The sequence below is a fragment of the Fukomys damarensis genome, unplaced genomic scaffold, assembly GCF_012274545.1.
Source record: "Fukomys damarensis isolate Sample0158 unplaced genomic scaffold, DMR_v1.0_HiC HiC_scaffold_6, whole genome shotgun sequence".
Taxonomy (NCBI): Eukaryota; Metazoa; Chordata; class Mammalia; order Rodentia; family Bathyergidae; genus Fukomys; species Fukomys damarensis.
In genome coordinates this window covers 22,959,627-22,964,630 of record NW_022900918.1, presented here as the reverse complement: position 1 = coordinate 22,964,630, position 5,004 = coordinate 22,959,627, and the positions used below count along the sequence as shown (strand labels likewise).

The 5,004-nt window shown below is 37.5% G+C and overlaps 1 long non-coding RNA gene across 1 annotated transcript in view; it reads left to right on the top strand.

Moving 5' to 3' along the window:
- Nucleotides 1-5,004, top strand: part of LOC104869983 — a 108,922-nt gene that overhangs the window by 3,773 nt on the left and 100,145 nt on the right. Inside the window, exon 2 of the long non-coding RNA XR_782416.2 lies at nt 2,134-2,285. This is a non-coding gene — a long non-coding RNA (uncharacterized LOC104869983). The remainder of the gene's footprint in view (nt 1-2,133; nt 2,286-5,004) is intronic.

The following is a 5,004-nucleotide window of genomic DNA, read 5'->3' as shown; positions in this document are numbered from 1 at the left end:
TTTTTTTTTTTTTTTTTTTTTTTTTTTTTTTTTTTTTTTTTTTTTTTTTTTTTTTTTTTTGGTACCGCGGATTGAACTCTGGTCTTTGTGCTTCCAAGGCAATCCACCAAACTGCTGAACTAAATCCCCAGCCCTATATGAGTTCTAAAAATGAAGTTTATGGAAAAGAAGAATGAGTGTCCCTGATACTTTGATGATAAAAATTCTGAGCAAACTGCAAAATGACTCTTTTTCCTGAAGCTTGAAATTACAGGATATATTCGTCTGCTTTCCCATGACTTAGACAAAGCACTGAAGAATCACAGTTTAAAGGTGGAAAGGTTTCATTTGATTCATACTTTGGAGCTTTCAGTCTCCGGCTGGCTGAATCCAAGGCAGAAATGGTGTGGGAGAAGGGAATGGCGGAGGGAAGCTGCTCACATCACGGAACCCAGGAAGGAGAGTGAAAAGAATGGAGCCGGAGATGAGAATGCACCCTGCCCGTCACGTGCTCAGTGACCCACCTCCAGCCAGGCACCCTTCTTGACAGGACTTTTAGCAGCATCCCATGATCCAGTCACTTTCCAAATAAATGAGGCTTCCAGAATACATTTCAGATCTACAACATAATATTTATCCTCAGCCCCTAAAGACTCGTGTACATCTCATTGTGCAAAATGAATTTAATGCATCTTTAAAAGTTGTCAAAGCTTTAAGAATTCCGGCATTGCTGGAAAGTCCAATCCCAAAGTCTGCTCCACTACTGAAGGCAAAAATTTAGCTGTGAACCCTCTTTAAAAATTAAGAAGAATATTACATATTTAATATAAAATAGCACAGGGTAAATATTTCCTTAAGACAAAGAAGGAAAAAAAGATAAAAAGTAAAGTCAAAACTCAGCAGGGCAGACACTAAATCTTATAAATCCTTGCCAATGATGCTCGAAAAGCTGTGGGGAGATGTGGGCTTCAAAAACCTTGGGCAGCTGTGCTCGTATGGATTTGCCACTTATAACCCCCATAGTCTCTCTCTTGGGCTGTTTCTGCTTGCTGCCTGCAGCTTTCTTCAGATGTTCCCTATTGCTGGAATCTCTAATTTCCTGGTGCCTGCATTCCACCTTTAACCTTACTTTAATAGCTTCACCCATGGCCTCTTTGGAGCACATTGCTTGGACCCCAGATCTTCCTTTAAAAACTAAGTATTTTCCCTGACCCCAACACTTGCAAAACGATTGACACCAAGGTTTGCCTTAGCTCATACGGTAGCCTGGCCTTCTTAGATCATGGCTACAACCACCTCTGAGAGCCTAGATGGCTGAACCCTACGTGGCTGAACTCTGAGAAGCACTTAAATAGGTTGCCATGAATAACCAAGTTACCCTAAAGTTCTCTTCTCAAAACAAAATATTTCAAGAAGTTAACACTTGGACTTCCTTAATCCTGCAAAGCACAGTGTCAGAACAATTCAATACATGCCTTCAAGCCTTCTTTCCTATTGCCGTGATGCAAAGTACTTGCTTTCTTTTTAATGCTAATCTTTTAAGCAATCATATTCTCCTGGTCAAAACTTTGTAGGCACTTCCTTTCTGATGAAAGTGTAAACTCTCAGAATGATTCAGCTCTGCTTTTTTTCTCTGGATTTTCACTCTAGATCTTAGTAAAAGTAGCCAGCAGTACTTTTGCCACTGCCTGAAATTAGGGCTGCTTTGAAATTCTTCTGCCAGGTTCACTAGCCCACCCCCTTTAATCTCAATGGACTGCAAAGTCTCAGTCCATGGGAAAAATGTAGACAAAATTCCTGCTGGAGTACGACACACACATACATTGTCTACTCCAACACCCGTAGAGTCCTTGTATCAACTGTATTCTTATGAGCCCAGCCTTACTATCCACATTCTGATTCTCTGAGCTCTGACCAAAATCAGTCAACAAGCTCTCCCGATAGCCTACTAGGGCTTCTCGAGACTACATTGCTAAAGCTTACCAAACTTCTCCCACAAATCATTTCAAGAGGCTTATAAAACATGCTCAAGTACACTCACAGCAAGGACCTGACTTGTTACCAAGTTTCTGTATCAGCCAGGTTCCCCTAAGACAAAATACTTAACACCTACAACTTAAAGAAAAGGTTTGATTCATGGTTTTTGGATTTCAGATCATGTGCAACTGGATTTAATGCAGAAACAGCATGGAAGAGTAGTTTGACGAAGAAAAGTTGTTCACATGAAAGACGAAGCAGAGAGAGAAAAGAGGAGCCAGGGAAAGAACACACGTTTCCAGGTTATGTCACCAGTAACCTACCCACTTGTAAGTCCTACCTCCTGAAAGCACATTTTGCTGCTGAAGCACACCCTTGGTCCCCCATTTTCCAAACACATGGAATTTTTCATGGACGTGTTAGATCTAATACACAACACAGAGCAACTAAGTAATCTGGAATCTGTGGAGAAAGATACCTAAGAATCTGCTTGCCTAAAACAGGTCCCTCAAGATCTCAAGACAAGATACACATATTTGCTAGCATATGAACATGAAGTCATTTGGGATCACAAGTATAGAGAGGTTAGCAACCATCCCCTTGCCGTTCAAAGAGAAGTTAGAGAAAAATCTAAGAAAATACCTCTGTGGTATTGATTAGAGGACAGAAAGAGACTCTGTGCTGCAATTCCCTTCCACCATTGTCATTTCTCTCCCAGAAAACCAAACCCTTCTTTCTCTACAGAGGAAAGAATAGTACAAATTTTCTCTTTGGGGGTACTAATGAAACTCAAGGCAGAGACTGCAAAAGAATTATATTTGAGATAGAGACAGTCATGTTTATCCACTGATGAATGGGAAGACTTGACAGTCATGAATAAATGGTGAGATTTCTTGATTTTTATTTCCTAAAAATGGAGGAACTCAGTTATATAAAATATTAAATTTGATAATATGTAGTTATAAAAATATTACATTTAATAATAGGTGGTTAGTAGATAGTAAGTAAATACTAAATTTGATAGTAAGTAGATATCAGGTAGGAAAGAGATTGAAATTTTTGTTATAGAAAATGAGACAATGTTAAGAAATACAGAAGCAGACAAATCGGGCTCAATATTTCTTAATTACGGTGAGGACTTTTAAAAGGATACACCACAAAGTACTTGGTGAGATTTAACTATAGGTAAGGAAATTAATAGTAACAACAGGGAGCATGCTGTCATACCAGGATAAATTGCATGAATTACTCTGCAGTATTGGTGAATGGACATTCTGCGGAGTGCAGTGACTGATGAGCGGAACTGACTTAGAGCTCTCAGTTACCGTTGTAGAACAAAGGGTAGGCTTGAATTTTTATTATCCATTCACCGAATAGGACGTGTAGTGGTGGTAGGGGATTTCACCGCGCAAAGAAACATAAAGTAGGTCTTTATTCACTTCCAGGATTAGTGAGGCAACCAAAAAAAATAATTTAGTACGTGATGTTAGTCTTTATGATATATTTGCTAAGTAACAAAAGGCACTATGAAAATATGAAAATAAGTAAATTAAGAAAATATTAATTATATGAGTAGGATGGTCATGTTTGGCTTGCCTTTAAGTCAGTATGTTTATAAGTACTTTTGGAGAATTTCAGTTAAGACAAATGTGAGTGATATTCCACAGCAGAGTTACTGTATTAGTTTCCTAGGGTTGCAATATTAATGTAATGCAAATCGAGTGGCTCCAGATAACAGATATTTATATTTTTGATGTTTTAGAGGCTAGAATTCTGAAATCAAGGGGCTCATACGGGCCTAGGTCAATTGAAGCTGCCGGGTGTGGATTTAGTTATTTTTCAATATTTGTCAGTGTTTAGCGTTCCTTGGCTATGGCACTGTACGCTAACCTTTTTCTGTGTCTTCATATAGCCATTTTCCTCCGTGTTTCTATGTCTCTTTGTTTTCCTATGAAATTCTCCATGAGCTACATCTAAGTTTGCCTTTTCTCATAGGGGCTTCAGTCAGATTAAGGCCCATTCTAATATGACTTTTTTTTAACTTGATTAATTTTGCAAATACTATTCTTAAATAGTCGTGTTCACAAGTACTGGGGATTAGGACTTTAATCTCTCTCTCTCTCTCTCTCTCTCTCTCTCTCCTCTCTTTCTCCCTGAAATGAAGGGGTAAAATGTAGTCCCTAAGAGATACAAAATTTCATTTGGTGCTCAATGGCAAATAATTAGAAACTGAGTAATATCCATGTGACAGCTTTTGCTTACAGTGGCAGAATACAGGAATAATGCTCTTGTATTTGTGAGAATAACTCATACACCTGAAGCAAGGTACTTAAAGATACTATACAAAGAAAAGCATCAAGTTTCCTAGGACAGCAAAGGGAAATTCATGAACTTGAGAAACTGGTATTCCAGAGATCTCTCTCTTAATAGATAAACCTAAGAATTATGTGGAAGAAATTTTTCCTATAATCTTTATACCAGCTAGGACAATTCTTGTTACAAACACTTATATTAAAAATGAAGGTGAAATAAATAAAAAGAGTTGGAAAATAATACAGAGAAATACTATTTAATAATGAAATATAACCCTTACATGGAACGTAGAGGTATATTACATTGGGAATCTATTCTGTCTTGGAAGAAGTCAAATTAGAAATCTCACAAAAATGTGAAGAAAGAATAAAAGAGAACAGCCAACTGCACTTGGTTATTAGAATCTGGCTGTTAAATATTAGCAAATATCTAATGAATTAGGAAATGTAGGAACAGCATTAAAAAAGAAGAAATTATGTGCTGAATGTACATATAGGAGAGTTTCTAAGAATTTTGATTGAAAATGGGGACTATGCGGAGTAGTCACTTATTGCCACAGGACTTCAGGGAAAAGAGTGTGTGTGTGTGTGTGTGTGTGTGTGTGTGTGTATGTGTGTGTGTGTTAATGAAGAAGACAAGTGCATATATATATGTGAGATATATATATGTATATAAGATATATATATATATATATATATATACATACACACACACACACACAAACAAGAGGTTTGC